Below are 18951 nucleotides of genomic sequence, written 5' to 3'. Positions count from 1 at the left end.
TTTGAAAAAACTCATTCCAAATTCAGTGCCCAAATATATGAGATAGCCATTTGTCAAAATACAAAGATAGAATTATTAATTTTTTTAAGTTTTAAATAAAGATGTAAGTGATAATCTTGAATAAATTACAATGTAATCATTGACACCAATATCTCCCTTCTGAATGGGCTGGAGATGCTCTAGAGATGGACCTTCTATACATGTTCTACATGTGCAGCTCACTTCTGAATGTGCTCTAGATGCACACCTCACTACTACCTTTTGTTGTAGGCAGAATATAGATGAACAACTTCTTAATCTATTTTGGTGGTCTGTTTTTTAATTGGTACATTTAAACCATTTACATTAACATAATTACTGAGAAGAAAGGAAGGCCTACTTCTGCCATTTTGCCATTTGTTTTCTTTATGTATTATATCTTTTTGTTCAATTCCTCTGACACTGCCTTCTCTTGTTTTCATTTTTTCTAGTGTACTATTTAGATTCCCTATTCATTTCCTTTCCTGTATATTTCTTCAGTTACTTTTGTTAGTGATTATCATGGAGATTACAATTAACATACTATGTCTCTAACAATCTAAATTGATACCAACTAAGCTTTAATAGCATACAAAATCTGTGCTCCTGTACTTCTCTCTCCCCGTATGCCCTTATCATCACAAATTAGATATGTATATACTGTGTGCCCATTAACCTAGAATTATAATTAATCTTATGCATGTCTTTTAAATCATACAAGAAAATCAAAAGTTACAAACCAAAAATACAATAATATGGCTTTTATATTTACCTATGTAAGTTACTTATACCAAAGTTGTTCATTTCTTCATATGGCTTCAAGTCACTATCTAGTTTCCTTTCATTTCAACTTGAAAGACTACCATTTCTTGCAAAGCATGTCTATTAGCAATGAGCTCTTTCAGCTTTTGTTTATTGAGAAATGTCTTAATTTCTCTTTCATTTTTGAAAAGTAGTTTTTCTAGATGTAGAATTTTGAGTTGGGTTTTTTGTGCTTTTTTTGTTTTTGTTTTTTGCTTTTTTTTTTTTTGCTATCAGCACTTTCAACATGTCACTCACTGCCTTCTGCCCTCCATGCTTTCTGCTGTGAAGTCAGTTGTTAACTTTATTAAGAATCACTTGTCAGTGATGAATTGCTTTTAACTGCTGTTCTCAATATTCTCTGTATTTAGCTTTTAGTAGTTTGATAATAAGATGTCTTCCTGTGGGTTTCTTTGGAGTTTACCCTATTTAAGGTTTGTTGCAATTCTTGGATGTGTAGATTCATGTCTTTCATCTATTTTGGGAAATTCTCAGCCATTATTTCTTCAGTATGACTTCTTTCCCTTTTCTCTCTTCACCTTCTGCAATTCTCATAATTATATGTTGGTATAGCTGATAGAGTCCCACAAATCCTTTAGTTTTTCTTTTTTCTCCATTCTTTTTTTCTCTTTCTGCTCCTAGACTCAATTTCAATATTCCTGTCCTTAAGTCTACTGTTTCTTTATTTTGCCTTCTCAAATTTACTGCTGAATCTCTCGAGCAAATTTTTCATTTCAGCTATTGTACTTTTCACCTTCAAAATGTCTATTTCATTTTTTTCTTATAATATCTATGGCTTCATTGATGTTCTTTATTTATTCATTCATTTGTTCTGCTGGTTTCCTTTAGTTCTTTATCCAACAGTTTCATTTAGATCTTTAGATTTAAAGTCTTTTTCTAGTAAACCTAATGTCTGAGCTGGCTCAGGACTCATTTCTGTCAATTTATTTTTTCCTGTGAATAGCCATACTATCCTGTGTCTTTGTATGCCTTATAATTTTTGTTGAAAATTTTGTTGACATTTGACATTAAAATGTGGTAACTCTGAAAATCAGAGTCTCTCTTCCTCCATGGTTTGCTGTTATTGTTTGTTGAGGGCTTCAGTCATCCATTTGTTAAGTGACTTTTTCCAACTATTTCTTGCAGACTGTATTCTTTGTTATGTGTGATCCCTAAGGTCTGCTTCAATCTCAGCACACACTCAATGACCTGAGAGAGATTTCCCTAAATGCTGAAATTTAGCAATCACTTTCTTCATTAATCTCTCTCTCCATTATCTTAAGATTTTTTCTTAATTAGATTCTAGAGTTCTGAAAAACATGAGTCTATCTGTTTTTACTGGTTTAATGGCTACCTCACTGGAAGAACCAGTTCTTAGAGCTTCCGACTTCATCGTTTCTGAGACATCAATCATGCATATCACTCTGAATGTGGTCTACATGCAGATCTCACTTCTGTAAATGTTCTAGATGCACTCCTTACTTCTGAATGTACTCTACATGTGCACCTCACTTCTTTCTGTATATGTTCTAGATGCACACATCACTTTTGAATGTGGATCTAGATACTTGCTTCCATGTGCCCAATTAGATTTGAGTTTATCTCCAATTAGAAGACAAAGGGTTATAAGGGGAATGACTTTTCTTAGCTTATTTATCATTTATTATGTGGCAAAGGGAAATTTCTTTCATATTTACATATATTTATTCCTTTCTATCTTTTTCTCAGAATGGGCTTTAATGGTTGCCCTTTACTAGTTTTGCTTTTGACCTATAGAGTAGGGTTTGTAATAAGGTATGCAAAAAATCAGTGTTGACAAAAAAGCACTATGATTCCTTTTTGTTTCAGCCTTCCAGTAGTCCCCTATGAGGAATAATGAGTTAATGCTCGCAAGCCCCTCTGAAGTATTAGGATATTACATATTACTGAGAAGAGGCAAGAGCCGTATGTTAAAAATTAATTGGAGGAAACCACTTGCAGATTGTAATAATGAAACATCCCAAGTTCCAAGGGCACTGGGGACTTCAAGTAAACAAGCCCTCATTAATTTGGCTAATTAGTCACTTGCTGTATTTGCTGGTTTATAAGAGGCACCCTTTTAAGCAGAAAATTGAGCTGTAAAGTGCTAAGAGCCATATGTGTGGTAAAGATGGCATTAGTACCCTATACCTAGGATTTCGAAACATATCTCCAACATTCAGAAATGCATTTAGGAGACTGGGACATTTCAGGTTCATCCATGTAACCTGAATGGACACAGAGAAGATGAGAAAATAGGCTCTGCTCTACTAGATGGAGGAAAGAGAAAAGGTTAGGGAGACACTGATGGAAATCACTGTTAATTTTTTTTTTCCAAAAGGGAAGCCAATAGGCTTTTTCAGACTAAACTTCACACACAAGGGTAGTGCCTCATTATTGTCAACATTGAGGCAAGAGAAAGGGAAGAGGCAAGTTTGATTCCTATGACTGGCAAATACAAAACCCCATATACTCCAGCTCTTGAGAGTCTCATAATGAAAGAAAATTAGATATCTCATGTAAACTGTGGCAAAGCCTGGTGAACTATTCTGCCACAGAGAGTCCCCATCCATTGAACTGAATGCTTGTGTCTACCAGATACAGTGCTGGACTTTCCTGGGCTAAAAGTTACTGGGAAAGTCTTACCTTCCATTTCCTTCTTACGTCAACATATGTCATATGTTCAATTACAGAAAAATTTTCTTGATCTTATTCTCAAACCCTCATGACCTATTAATCCAAATTCAATTAAAATTTTTTGTATGTATTATGTACAAAAGCCCTAACTTGTAGAGAGTACAAAGATGATTAAGATTTTCTCCTATCGTAAAGGACTTCAAATTTGCCTCTGCAAGCAATGATTGTCATCTACAGGATAAAGAGCATGTTACTTGTAGTGGAATACAATGGCTGGCTTCCTGTCATCTGAAACTGAAATAGTTTCCAAATTCAATTCACTTAGAAATCCATGATTCCAAACGCATTAATTTAAATGAATTCTCATGTAGCGCATGCACTTTTCACCACTGCGTTTGTCCCAGAATGGCTCTCTGCCTGCTTTCCAAATACAGTTCAAGTGGACCAAAACTGCAGAGAAACTGTGGGAATAACCAGGGCTTCTGTGGTTGGTGCAAAGAGGAAATGTAAATATCCTTTTAGCAGGCAAGAAGCTAGAATATATTTTTGAGTGTTGCTAATGAGTGGAAGAAGCAAGCTGCTTTTATCATGCAGTGGTGCAAATTAGATATTTATGGGTTTCCTGTGGTGTTCAAGGTGTTGCTCCTTTCCAGTATTTTAGGAAGGAAAGCTTTGTGTTCTAAGAATAGTTTCATTGATGATTCTCCCTTGGGCACAAAGATATTCTGATGAGACTAGTAAATTTTATCTGAAAAGCCTGAAAATCTTAGTGAGTGTGAGGCCTACCTTCAGGCTTTGGGGTGTGTTTGGGTTGTTTTTTTTTTAGTGGTTTTTAACAGCTTTATTGAGATGTAATTCATAAACCATACAATTCACCCATTTCAAGTGTACATAATTTGATGGTTTTTAGTATCTTCACAGATTAAGTGCAACCATCTCCACAGTCAGTTTTAGAACATTTTCATCACCTCAGAAAGAAACCCTATACCCTTTAGCTATCACTCCTCTATCTTCCCATGATCTCATCCTCTAAGCAACTGATACGTTTTCTGTCTCTACAGATTTCTCCATTCTGGAAATTTCATATGAATGGGACCATATACTATGTGGTCTTTTGTGACTGTCTTCTCTCACTTAGCATAATTTCAAGGTTCATCCATGTTGTGGCACGTATCAGTGCTTCATTCTTTTTTATGGCGAAATAAAATTCCATTGTAGGAATATGATGAGGGACCATAAGGCAAGCTGAGGGCAAAGCGCAAGCCAGCACAACTCCTTCCCCAAGTGGGATATGTGTGATATTCCTCAGGCTCTCCAGGCTGCCCAAGAACAAAGGAAAGGACAGAAAGCAGATGGTTAAACTGTTAAGAATCTCCATCAGTTTACAACTATCTTAGTACAATTACAAAGAAAAAGGCAATCTTATCAATAGCCTAATCTCCAGAAACCTATAGACTCAGTTTCCTGGAGCCCCAACATCACCCTTCCTTCCAGAGTGATGTGGGGAACAAAGAAAAGAAGGAAATGGCAGATAAAATTGACTTTCCTTATACCCTGCAGCCCAGTGACAAATACTTGAGGCAGGAAGAGTAGAACGTTTTTCCAGGAACTCCTTACTGTCTTAACGTTAATGCTTTGCCAGAGGGAAAAACAACTTTAGCTTGACAACACCTAGGCCTCCAGTAATCCAGTCTTTAGCATATGGAAAATCCCTTTAAGAAACCTCCTCTTGATTTTACCTCCCCCAGCCCCATAGCATATGAGTCACTCTTCACAACCCCAGTACAGCTCTTTTGCCCACAGGTCGTGTCCCCATGCTTTATAGTCTTCAAGACGTCTTCAAGAATTCTTTCTTGGCCATTGGCTCCGAACCCCACCATAACCCCAAAACCCCATCCAATATACCAGATATTGTTTACTCATTTTTCAGTTGGACAAACTGGACATTTGAATTGTTTCTACCTATTGGCTACTATGAATAATGCCACTATAAACATTTGGCTGTACACGTTTTCATGTGTCCAGAGGCTTTCATTTCTTTTGAACACATACCTAGGAATAAAATTGTTAGGATATGTGGTAACTCCATGTTTCATCATTAGAGGAACTGCCAGACTGTTTCCTAAAGTGGCTGTACCACTTAATGTTCCCATTTACATTCCCAGTTTATGAAGATTCTGATTTCTCCATATTTTTGCCAACACTTGTTATCATCTTTTTTATTATAGCCATCCTAATAGGTATGAAGGGCTATTTCATGATTCTGACTTACATTTCTCAGACAATTAATGATGCCAACCATCTTTTCATTTGCTTATTAGTCATTTGTATCTTTTCCTTGGAGAAATGCCTATTCAGATTCTTTGCCTATTTTTAATTGGATTATTTGTCTTTTTATTATTAAGTTATGAGAGTTCTTTATATATTCTGGACATAAGTCCCTTTTCGGATATCTGATTTGCCAATATTTTTTCCCATTGGCCTATCTCTTCACTTTCTTGATGGTGTCCTTTGGAGCACAAACATTTTTAATTTTGATGAAATTTTAAAGAAATTCTCTAGCATGGTGTTTTCAACACTCCAGCAGCATGGATCAGCTTTTGACGTCACCTCTCACCCCACTCTTTGACACGACCACCTCTAAACCCCTCCCATTCATCCTCACATCCCTTCTCTCTTCTTGTGCATTCAGCCTCGAGCCGCACTGCCTTCCTTCCATCTTTGATACACTCCAAGCTTTTTCCTACATTTGAATCTTCACATTCACATATCAGTTCAAATATTATTTCCTCAAAGAGGACCCCCCTGCCACCCATCTGAATCACGTCTAGTCATTATCACAATCCCTGTTTGATTTTCCTCATAACACATCTTGGTTGTTTATTTACTTGTATAAATACTAAATTATTCCACCAGAATATAAGCTCTATGGGTGTATCTTTTAGGTTATCCATTTTGTTCACTGCTGTATCCTAAGTTCCCAGAATAATGCCCACCACTTAGAAGGTGCTCAATAAATATTTGTTGAATGAATGAATGAATCCTCTAGCCCAGACATTATGCTAGGGACTAGTGGCAAAAGAGTAAATAAGACAGATCCCTGAACATGGGTAGTGTCCCATTAGAAACATGCCTTGTGATCAGTGTTCTTAGAGGAGAATGTTTGTTTGTTTACAGGAAATCCATTGGCAGGACGAATTCATTTTTTTATTAAGTTCTTAATTTTAATTCCAGTATAGGTAACATACAGTGTTATATTAGTTTCGGGTGTACAATGTAGTGATTCAACAATTCTCTACATTACTCAGTGCTCACCAGGATAAGTGTACAGTTATTTTTTAACTCTTTATTTGTAAATAAACTTAAAGATATGAATACTCAGCACTCCTTCAATCAACTTTATTCTCTTCACAAATACGTTTTTCATTGCATTTCACTCCTGCTAACTCACCCTGAAAAAATTTTTATATTTTCACTAGTAGCCAAGAGAAGTGAATGGACCTGATTATACTCTCTTCCTCCATATCTACTGACTGATAAATCGTAATCACAATCATAACAATGCTTTGTAGAAAAAGTTTGCTGCCCTATCCTAAGGAGGGAGGAAAAAGCTACCCTCCTCTTCTGATCTAGTTGGAAGATGCAGGCTGGCCACTGGGGGGCTGGGTTTCAGTCCCAGCTTACCTAGAATTAGCTGTGTAACCTTAAGTGTTGTGTACTTTTTTAGGCTCCAATTTCCTCCCCAGTGATTTTCACTTGATAAGATCTTTGCTACTTAATTTATGGAATTTGTGTGAAGATCAAATAGGGTAGATGTCAAAATACTTCTAGCTCCTCCGGGGCAGGGAATGTGCTATAATCAACTCAGTATCTCCAGGGACACCCAGATTTAATCAGGTGCAAAAACACTTCCTAAAAGACTCCATTCTCTTAATGCACCTCCACACCCTTACCTAACTCATTTCCTCTGCCTGGAATGACATTTGCTTTCCCTTTTCCCCCTAACTCCCTTCCATGCCTCAGTGTTTGTATAAACATCCTTTCCCAGTAAGGAATGCTGGTTTTGAATATTCTGGGCTTCAGAATCTTCAATGTAACAGTCATATGGGGATTAACAGCTTCAAGATTAAATAGGAATGATCGAAGATATACTCTATAACGGGAACCACACATACATACGCTATAACAAACTAGAAAGGACATTCAGTGTATTTCCAAGTTTCCAAGTCCTAAGAAACTGGTGATAATTCTTAACCAGCATGGCCAAGAAGTGTCTACTACGAGCTGGTCTACAACATTCTTTTTGCAGTCTCTGTGATGCTTCCGTCTGCCTATACTGCTCACCTTCTTTGCCACTGGCATTAATATATTCACTCCTTGCTTCAGAATTTGTTTCAGGAGTTATTAGCTTTAGCTTATGCATGTTTTCAAGCCATGTACAGTTGTGCAGATTGCACACTGCAAAGAAGCACCCACTTGGTGGGTGTGGGGGAGTGGTAGGAGTAGGGGCTGAAATCCAGCCTGTCCCGTGCTAGCCGTGCCAGGAGGAAGAGGTGTCTTTTCCAATCTGTCCACCAACAGGCATCAACATTTGGTGATTTATAGCATATATAAGCTTGCAGAAGCTCTCTTTCAAAATACCAAGCGAACAAGTCAGTCTTTATCAATTAATTTCTACAGAAGACTGCATCCCTCCAAAACTCTGGGTAAAGGGGACAGCTCCAGGATGCTGCCTCTCCCAAACCTTGATGGTTCTGGTCCAGGGTCTGTGGTCTCTCTCCTCTTGATCCATGTTCACCATCCTGAAAGAGGAGGAGGCATTTTGAAGCCTTTTGGTGAAATGTTCATTTCTTGATCGGGATCTGAACTGCGAACTAGTCTCTCTCTGGGATAACACTTCCCCTCTTTCAGAAGTCATTCATCCCAGTGGTAGCGATGGGGGTTGACGACAGTTAAATTATGTGATGCTCAATATCCTGGGGGCTACACATGCATTACAGCGAAAATGTACCTCTAATGAGGAGGGCCACTCAATCTGTGCATTCTACCCCTGTTGTCTTTGCTCTGAAATGTTTACAAGGCATTTCACAATATTGGGGTGAGGAGTAAAATAACTGTAGAGTGTCTGACCGAGTACCAAAGAGGAATGAAACCATTTGCAATATTTTTTCAATATTTCTCTAAGACCTTAATGAAATGTGAAGTTTAAAGGCGCTCCACGCAATTGAAATACACATGATGTTCTTTAAGGAAATTTTCATAGAAGCCAAAAACTCCATCATCATTAAAATTAAATATGTTGTCATTAAAAGAAGTGGGCTTCTTGTAAATGCACTGAAATGTAAAAATATTACTTCAAACTTAAGTCCAACGCACCACAAAAGGAGGAGGAGATAGCTGTTGAAAGGATTAATAATGAGAAATGACAGAACTGTTTTATATCTATTTCTTTGTGTTTCCCCCCTTCTCCTTAAAAGCAAAGATACTATAACAAAAAAATTTAATAAGTAAAAAATACATTTTAAATGAAAAACCATGATTAACTTATTAAGAACCATTAAGTATATAATTACAATGATTCTATTACATTAAGATACCAATTTCTTTAAAGCCAGAAATAATACCTACTGAAACTTTAATTATTTAAATGAGAAGAGAAAGAGGCATGTTATCTTCTCTGACAAAGATTAAAATCAATTTAATTGCTTCTCTGCTGCCTTGACATGATTCTTGCTGTGAGTCAAGCAACCAAAAAGGGAAATTAATACCGCAGCTGTTAATCAAGTGATATCCGTGCACTCCGTTTGATTACATCAGGGAGAAAACCATTGCTACTCGACTGACTCGGGCGTCCACACCACTCTGTGTTGTTGGTAGGAGCTGGGTGAGCTCTGAGAGGTGCTGAGTCTGGACTTCATTTTTAGAGCCTGTGAGAGCCCCGGCTGAGTTACGGCCTCAGGAAATTGCAGGTTGCTGTGTTTGAGCCTGAGTAAAGGCAGTTCTATCAAGACAGGGGGGTCTGTTCCAAATTAAATTCACCCTCTGGCTCCTGATTCTACTGTCCACAGTGTGAAGTACAAAGAAACACAAGGGCATAGCAGGGCTGGAAAACGAAAAAGAATATGAGAATGTGGCTAAGAGGGATGCTTTTTTGCCTGTAGAGCATAACAATATATTTTTCAAGGTAGACAGCAGCAGTTTCTAGAGGTCAGACAGCAACTCTCTCACCCGAATTAGAACATGCATTTGAAAGCAAGGTACAGTGGCAAGTGATGTGCACCTCAAGGCCCTAAATGTGCCGGTTTAAAAGCAGGGCTTTTGTGAAACACCAGCACCAAGCGAGCATCCAGCAGCATCCACACTTGGCAAACTAATGTATCTGATTGTAAGAAAATGGTATTGTGAAATATTTATGAGGCTGGAAATACAAACCAGTACCCTGCCTCATCATGTCTTATCAGCCCTTGTTAACTTTACAGATGATGAGAGGCACCGGAATAACTGAGGTTGTCGAAATGAATGGATCTCAGGCCCTCTGCACCCGTGGAGCTCAGTCTCATCAAGAGCCCTTTTTTCAGGAACTTTTAACCCTCCTCTTCCTGTTTGCCTTCTCTTGTCAGAGACAGAGGTGGATAATAACAAGCCTCAAGTAAATACATTCTGGGGGAGAAAATTCTCCTGAGGACCTCACCTTTTCTCCTGGATAGGAGAAAACCTCCAGTTAGGGAGCGAGAAATTCAGTTCACAGGAAAAAGTTTTCTATCTGGGCTGTTTAATATCCCTGCCAGTGACATGAAAGGATCCTGAGGAAAGTGGCCAGCTGGAGGAGAAGCCTGCCTCTAGCAGGATATGCAGAAAGGCAGAAACAACACAAAACAAAAATCCCATACTGCCCCCAAAAGATTACTCAACATTTTTTACATTACAGAAAACCCATCATCGGCTCAGGTCAGCCCATAAGATGAATTAAGATGCCCATCAGCTCTTATTGTAGCTGAGCCCAGTTCACCTGTCCCCAGGATCTGTAGATGACTCTGCCTGGCTCTTTTTCATCAAATACAACTCATCGTACTATATTGGATCACCTTGCTGTTAGCCTGGCACTGTCCCTCCCCATTTCAATTTGACCAAATTGAAACAGATGCCCAGAGGCCACAGAGATCAAGACTGGTATAACAAAATTTGGAGCCAGTTTCCAAGCTTAAATCAATATTTAACGGTAAGCCCGCTTTTATTTATTTATTTTTTGGCAGGCTTTTACTGGCAAATATCACTTTAAACCGAAAGCCAGAAGCCTTAATTATAACGGATGCCGTTCAGGCTATATTTTGAAAAACAATAACTCATTTGACAAGCCAACCTGGTAGTTTAAGGAATTGTGCTCCCCCAGAATCAGGCAAGGAGAGGAGTGTTATTGCTTTCTGTATCCTTCAAGGATGTATTTAATTACCTCATCTTCAAGCACACACAGACAATTCAAATAGGGGAGAGAGAAGGGGGGGGAGTGAGAGCTGTTCACTGTCTCAGTCAAACCCGGCGGAAGCCCCGGGCCCACCAGCGACATCAGAGGTACAGCATCCCCAAGCCGGCGCAGGAGAAGGATCCGTGGAGAAGCGCGCAGTGGCAATCACTTGCCAAGGCGGAGGAAGATCACCCACAGAACTTACACGCACGGACCTCTGGCTAGCATGAAGACCGGTATGTGTGCTATCCCAGGCGACCTTTGTCTCACCTCTCTGCTCCCCAACACGTGTGGCAAACCTTCTGATGGGTCCACATCTCGACAGCTGGGAAGGAAGTGGTATTAGGTCAGAAACATAAACCCCAATGGGCTTGTCAGTCTCAGCAAGCCCAGGCTAGGAATTTTATTTCTTCAGTACAATTTTCGGAATGAGTTGCAGATACCAAAATTCTGTTTTCATCTTACCTACTTTGAACAGCGATAGCAAAATAGAAACAGATGGTCCACATAAGTTATTATTAAAGATAAAAAAAAAAAAACTATGCACGTGCAGGTATACAAAACAAATCCACACCCAACTTAGCAACCAAAACACAGCTCACCAAGAAACAGAAGGGACTCAAAGCCATCATGAAAGGAGAAAAAAAAAAAAAAAAAAAACAGTCCCCACATGGGCACCAAGCCTGTTTCTCCCCCGTCTGCCAGAACAGAGTCAGGAGGGGCGCCTGGGTGGCGCAGTCGGTTAAGCGTCCGACTTCAGCCAGGTCACGATCTCGCGGTCCGTGAGTTCGAGCCCCGCGTCGGGCTCTGGGCTGATGGCTCAGAGCCTGGAGCCTGCTTCCGATTCTGTGTCTCTCTCTCTCTCTGCCCCTCCCCCGTTCATGCTGTGTCTCTCTCTGTCCCAAAAATAAATAAACGTTGAAAAAAAAAAAAAAAAAAAAAAAAAAAAAAAAAAAAAAAAAAGAACAGAGTCAGGAATGGTAGTCTTGCTATGTTGTTTTACAAATGCAGACCAGCCTCCAGCCACCGTTCTCTTCCCTCTAGAAAGTAAAAATTCCACGAAGCTTGTCCCCCTTGAAATGCCACCCCCAGCCCCCACCCCCCTCCGCTATCTCCCCACCAGGGCCTTCCAGAGACTTGATACTTGCCTTTTGCTTCTCCTCCAGCTCTGGGCAAAATGACTTCCGCAGGATCTCTTCCAGACACTCCTATAGGTTCTCACACCCACCTCTGCGAGCAAACCGAGGAGGGGGGACCCCCATCTACATTGACACAAACACAGTTGTAGGGCTTTAATTTCATTTCATCGACTTCCCTTTGCAGCTTGTCTGTCTCTCCCATGTCTGCCGCCACCGCAGGAGATTAAAAGAACAGAGGAGGTAGAGGCTCTTGCGAGAACCACAGGGATTTTGGCAGAACCTTTACAGGAACCATATGGCAGCAACTTTGCAATACAGGAAGCACTTCTAAGGGAGAAGATATTATTATTCCCAAGGAATTTTTCTCACCCGCACAAGGGAATGGAGCACTCCTGCCACAGGATGGGAGTAATATTTTCTGGAAAGACTGTGTGAATACAGATGATATCTAACTTCCATGTAGCTAGTCATAACAGGTCATCATTATAATGCACAATATATTTTACTAAGCCCCAAACAGAGAAGACAATACATGGTATTTCTGATATTCCTAGCTATTAAAGCCTGCTTAGAGCACGTTTTACTCATGTGTGTAATGAAGGGACTGAACAAGATAAATGGTTTTTAATTTTTTTCATCTTTGTCGTAGACTCCTTTTTCAATCAAAATCTGATTCAGAAGAACTTCAGTACAGGAAACGAGATAATGACAGAGCACGGGTGGCTGAAGCAAGGGTCAAAGGTCTGGGTCTGCTTTCTTAGGCTCCGCCTCACTTTTTTTCTTCTTTCCTTCCTAGTTCTTCTTTTTCTTTTTCTTTTTCTTTCTTTTTATTTTCAAGGGTCTTCCCTAGATTATTATTCTTTGTTAATTTTCAACAGGTAGAACAAAGAGAGAAACACGCTTTACTCTCCGGGTAAAGAAAGATGAGCTATGTGTTACATTGCCTCAGTGGGTCCATGACTTTGCAACCAGCCCTGCAGTCCACGTGGACCCCGGACTTCTCTCTTAACAATCCAGTGGGCAGAACTCAGCTAACAGCCAGGACCAGCACTCCTAGAGGACGTCCCCAGGACACTGCCTCCAGCCCCGGCAGCCATGGAGTCTGTTGTGAATGAGACACAGACACGGAGGAGAGATTAAAAAGTGGCTGAAGAAGGGCATCACCGACCCCAAACCACCTCCAGTCTAGAGCTCCCAGAATGCATCAGAACTCTCATACCACAGGGATGCCTGTATATGGTTTGAATTTTAAAAATATATTTAAATTTGAGTTCACTCTTGATGTAATGTGTAGCGTTTACTTCTTAGGTCATCTTGAGTTCCTTCCCCCTCAGTCATTTAGCCCTAAACAAAAGAACCCTTCAGACACTTTAATGGAAATGCTCCTCAACCAAGGGAACCCAACGTTACTCTTGGTCAGATGGAAGCAATTGAGAAAGAATATAAAAATGTCCTTTAAGTGTCATTACTATAGATACATATGTGCTTATTATTATTCATTGAGAACATATTCTAGAACAAGCAGTAATATAACTCACTTTCTCTCAGCATAAGTTAGGATGCTTTTAAGAAATAAGCATTCCAAGGGGTGCCTCGGTGGCTTAGTCGGTTAAGTGTCCAACTCTTGATCTCAGCTCAGGTCTGGATCTTAGGGTCATGTGTTCAAGCCTCACGCTGGGCTCCACATTGGGCATGGAGCCTACTTTAAAACAACGGGAAACAAAAGATAGAAAGAAGCATTCCAAACATACTAGGAAGAGATACAGAGGCAGTTCATTTCACAGGAAATATGGAAGACCAGTTCTAGTCTCCTATGACCACTGTTAGATTTTTGGAATAGTGTTAGTTTCCCTTTCAAGGTGTAGTTTTAGAAGCCATCACTTTTTCCTGGATGAAAAACCTTGAGTATTTTATAGGTAAGATACTTTCAGAATTCCTCATCTGAAAACGTGATGATGACGATGATGATGGTGATGTCTATAACTAGTCTAAATATGCTTCACAGGAGGAGGAACTGGTACTTGAGTACTAGCCAAGGAACCTAATTCTAACACCTAGATTCTGGAACTGTTGGAGTTAGCATTAGACCGAGATGTACTGGATGCCTGGCAAGCTAACAATTTGGTGGTCCTTAATCGGGTATTATTTTTTAAAAAAAATAGCTGTTTGACACTATCTATGGAAGATGTTGAGGGCTGAGATGAGAAAGAACAACTGCTGTCTATCAAATTCTATCTCCCCTTTTTTCTTAGCAGTTGGGCTCTTTCTAAACTACTCAAGAATTTACCTTCAGTGTCTCATCACCGCCCCTCCAAAGCAGCTTCTCTGTGGTTTCCTAACCCTGAGAGGAGTTCCAGAAATATCATTTCTCTCTATCTTTTCATATTTCCACGGATAGTTTAGAGCCCAGGAATATTCTAGTGCTCTGAATTACTGACACCCTAGGAAATGACCCAGCTGACCTCCCAATTTAAGCTGAGTCTGGGTAGGGCTTCCTCCCTGACAGCTTCCCAGCTGACCTGACCTTCCAATTTAATTTGATTCTGGGTGGGCTGTCCTACCAGATCAGTCAAATAATACCAGAGTGAGTGGCAACCAAAGTCTTTGGTGTTGGGGGTCCAGCAGAGACAAACAATAGCAGCTAATATATCAAAAAGACAAAAGCAGGGTTGAAAGTGAAAAGGGATATTCTTTGGAGAATATCCAAAGAATAGACTGGGGGGGGGGGGGGCTAGAACCAAACAGAAGCAGGGCAGGCATGAAGGAGGAGTATCCTGGAACCCGGGTCTTGGGCAATGGCAGTAGATGACTGTGCCGTGTCTTGGCACTTACTAAGGACTCCAAGGTGTATCACTGTGTTAGGGCAACTTAAAGGTCGAGGAAGACAGGCTCTATAGTTGGGAGAACTCAGTAAGATAATGCATGTAACGGTTCCTGCGTTTAGTGGGCCACTGCTCTGTAATTAATAAGCAAATGCTGTGATTAGTACCTCTGCTGCCCTAATTACCAATGTCTCTCAAGTATAATTTGCTTGACATTCTTAGTCCTCTCAGAGAATGCAATTCATGCTGGAGAAAGACATCAGTAAAGATCATGAGACTGGGATTCAGAGAGAGCCAAGTTCAAATTCCAACCCCATCACTCAGCAGCTACGTGAACTTAATCAATTCACGTAAACTGGAGCCTTGATTTTTCTATTTTTCAAAAATGGGGATGACAATAATGATTTGAAGGGATGTTGTGGGATTGAAGGCAGCATTCATAAAGGGTCTGGCCCAGAAGAGTGGTCAGTAAATGACATTCATTAGTGTTATTATTTTCATATATTAAGTTGAAACTGTCAGTCTGGGGGTCTTCTTTCTGGGTTTGAAAGAAACGAATGAAGTTTTCCCACTTATATAATAATTAAAAAAAAAAAAAAAAAAGGACAGTTCCTTGGGCACTCCTGCCAGGAGAGGAGGTTATCAATGCAAACCCATTAACATACGCATTTTTTAAGTATTCAGATGATAGCAAGAAAACGCCAGGGTCAGCACAAAGTAGCTTCAGTTTACTCTTGCAGTGTCCTTTCTTAAGGGGTGGAGGGAAGTGGGGAGGCCTAAATGTCCAGCGGGTTTGATTAATGGTTTGTTGTTGTTGTTTTTAGAAGAAAAACTTTTTTCTTGACTTGAGATTTTGGGATTTTCAAGCTCTAAATTGACTATCAGTGTCTTCAAAGATTAGAGAAGAATATTTGAACTTCCCAGATTGTGTGAAAAACTGTGGGAGTATTTCACATGTCTGTAGAATGATTAAAAAAAAAAAAAATCTCAGCAAACACTCACTCCTGAGAGACTGACAGAAACATGCTGAAAAGTCGGGTGGAAATCAACACACCCGACACCATCCAGAGACAAACACGGCTTCCAGGAGAAACGCTGGGACAGCAGCGGGTTCTGAGGGAGTCGCTTTTCTTGTGGGTGGAACCAGCGTGCTTTGTGGACAGGCTGCAGAGTACGTGAGCCAAAGCCTTGGAAAATTCACACACAAGCCAGCAATGCAACAGGTTTTGGCTGCGCACAGATCCAGCCTCCACGAGGAGTCAAGCACCAAGAGCTGGCACAGAGACACAGCACAGATGTTGGTTGGCGTGGTTTCCCGTTGTGCCCACCCACCCGATCCTTCAGCACCCTCCTCCGCCCCAGGTGATGCCAGCCGCCTTCCCATCCTCTCCCCGCTCACTCACCCTGTCTCCATGAGGTGTCTCTGTGAGCCCCACAGACGCCTCCCTACTCTCAGACTCCTCTTGCAGAAAGAATGTTTGAAAAAAAAAATTATGTATGATTTCCCTGCCCCATGCAGCCCTGTATGCTTCATGTACGATAATTTGAAAAACATGATTCTCAGAGACTTCACTTCTCTGGAAAAAGAGAGCGTAGTGTGCTAAGGAAGGTAACTGAGGTCCCACAGGGGCTCCTCATCATGCTCCCTTGCACATGGGAAACTTGAGTTCACCATTCGATTTTCCACTTGCAGCAGCGAACAGATGTCTCCCCAGCCCCCTCTGCTAAAAACCTAGAGCGCTGCATCCCAGGAACAGATTAAAGTAGTAGCTGGAAGCATACCCAAGCTGAGGATTTACAGATGTTCAATAAAACCTGCAAACAGCCCACCAAAATCCCCACGCAGAGCTGGAAAGGGCACACATCCAGCTCGGTTGGAAATGGGTCCACGGTGAGGGAAGGAAACAAGAATCATAGCTGTTCCAGATATGCATGTCACAAAGGATGCTGAGGAACTCAAGCGCATCCTTCAAGAATAGCAACTTTTCAATCCATCACAGTCTGTTTCTGAACTTCAGAATTCTCATTTCGCCATTAAAAATGTTCAGTTTAGTCAGAGGATATTCCAGATATCGTACTGCCAAGGAACAGTAAGATGCACAAGCCGAGGCAAGCTTGGCGTGAGGCAGAGAACGCAAATACCCTGAGAAGTCGCCGGGTAGCCGATCGGAGGGCTCGGCACTAAACAGGCAACCCCGTCTTATTATCCTTCTCTCGATTGCCCTATTTGGACACATTTGTAAAAGCATTGCTCACCCCCACGCCTTTATTCCCCAAATACAGCAGATGGCTTCAGTGCAGTGTTTCAAATCAGATGTTAGGCAGAGACGAAGCCAGAGCCCAGAGCATCTGGGTTTTCCAGAAGCAGAACACGGAGCATGTGAGAGGATTCAGAGATAACAGAGGGGAGAGATTGTTCAGGGTATTTACCAGGCCATTTTAGCCAGCGGGAGAATAACCCCCCAGACTTGTGTGATTATTCTTTCTTTAACCTCAGTGGGAAGAAAAGGTGTGGGTTCACAAATCACCGTGAGGGTGGAAATTTTAGGTAGATTTCTTTCTTCACTACACACAAATACACACACACACACACAGACAAGATGCCATCACCATTTTTCTATCTACATTATTTTAAATGGGGTATTAAAAAGAGATATACATGAGGATCAAGATAGGGGGAAAAAAAGAAATAATTCAGCTCAATGCAATGTTCATGTTTTTCAAAAACCTGAGTGTGTTGGGTTCAAAAGGACACACTACTGTCTCTGAAAATTATACTTTGTCTTTTTAAAGATTGTCAGGTACAGAGTTAGTTAAATTGTGAGAAGACACAAGGTGTAGAAATCACTTGATTTTATCAATATCTGAAAAAAGATTGAGGAATCGGAATGACGTCATAGTGTCCAGTTGGTTCCTCGTCAGCCTTGTTAGACTGCCAGCTTGTTAGTAACAATAACAGGCTGTGAGATCTTATGCATTCTATGAAATCTCCGTGACTCCACTTCGCTCATTTGTACAGTGAGGGGGTAAGCCCCATCTTGCACTGATATTCACTTACTTAGCATACTTAATACGATATCTTGCGCATGAGTGCTGAGGAAGTGATAGTTAATCATTATTCATAACAATACAAACTTCCCGTATCTGTCACTACTGTTCTATCAGTTATCTCTAAACACTGGCTGCTTTAACTTAGAAAAACAGAGACTAGGCAGCTCAGACCTAGATCATGACCCTGGCTGGGCCCATGGAGAAATGGGGAAATGGGGAGAAATGGGGAAAGCAGGTGCTGACGTCATACCTCACTTCTAGGAAGTAGAGCGAGCCCACCATTATCCTATCCTCATCTGGTGCATTTTCTCATTTCACCAATGGTTTCTCTTGGGGACTGTTTAGAATGGGAATATGGGCCTTAAACCTTTACTTCTTCCTATTTTTGAAATCTTTTTCGAACCTACCTAAAGATATGCGCTTCTTGGTCCTTAAAGTTATTTCAAAATAATATATACATTTGTGTGTTCCCCAATTTGAGAAGTAATGGCTAGTTGAAAAGGCCTAAGAATAAACCAATGGAAATTATAAATAAAGCTCGAGCACATAGGGTTCTACTCCCCGCTATTCTTTCTGTGTTTCCCTAGTGAACAGTATCCATTTCACTGAGTGTCTGTGCAAGCCAGAAAAATGAGAATTATCCTAGACATTTTTTCCCACTTTCACCTTCTCCTTCCCCCTTTTCTTCCTCATACCTTATCCGATAAGGTTATATAATGCCTTGCCCATTGTATATATTTGATGAATATTTGTTGATTCAATACCACTAATACCTAAAAGTTATATAGGGCTTACTACGTGCCAGACCCTCTTTTAAACATCTTGTATGTATTCGCTTATGTAATTCTCACAACTCCATCATCCCCATTTAACGGATGAGGAAAACTGAGTCACAGAGGGTTTAAGTGGCTTGCTCAGAGTTACATGGCTAGTAAATGGTAGAACTGCTTCTCAAATCCGGTCAGTTTAGTTTCAGAGTCCATGTGCTCAACCACTGTTCTTT

General features: G+C 40.5%; 2 long non-coding RNA genes across 4 annotated transcripts in view; both read right to left on the bottom strand.

Moving 5' to 3' along the window:
- Positions 1–6857: 6857 nt before the first annotated feature.
- Positions 6858–11647, bottom strand: LOC123598282. 2 transcript variants are annotated; one of them, XR_006712501.1, is made up of 2 exons: positions 11539–11647; positions 6858–11261 (listed from the first exon to the last, which is right to left on the bottom strand). It is a non-coding gene; the product is annotated as an uncharacterized LOC123598282 (long non-coding RNA). The 2 variants fall into 2 exon arrangements; XR_006712502.1 differs by lacking the exon at positions 11539–11647 and adding an exon at positions 11402–11530.
- Positions 11648–12090: 443 nt separating this feature from the next.
- The window catches only part of LOC123598283, a 67184-nt gene continuing 60323 nt past the window's right edge, over positions 12091–18951 (bottom strand). For both annotated transcript variants that reach the window (XR_006712503.1, XR_006712504.1), the window contains one exon: positions 12091–12198. This is a non-coding gene — a long non-coding RNA (uncharacterized LOC123598283). The remainder of the gene's footprint in view (positions 12199–18951) is intronic.

Source organism: Leopardus geoffroyi, chromosome C1 (genome assembly GCF_018350155.1).
Source record: "Leopardus geoffroyi isolate Oge1 chromosome C1, O.geoffroyi_Oge1_pat1.0, whole genome shotgun sequence".
Taxonomy (NCBI): Eukaryota; Metazoa; Chordata; class Mammalia; order Carnivora; family Felidae; genus Leopardus; species Leopardus geoffroyi.
The sequence above is the reverse complement of the archived record's forward strand: the minus strand, read 5'-3'. Positions and strand labels throughout refer to the sequence as shown.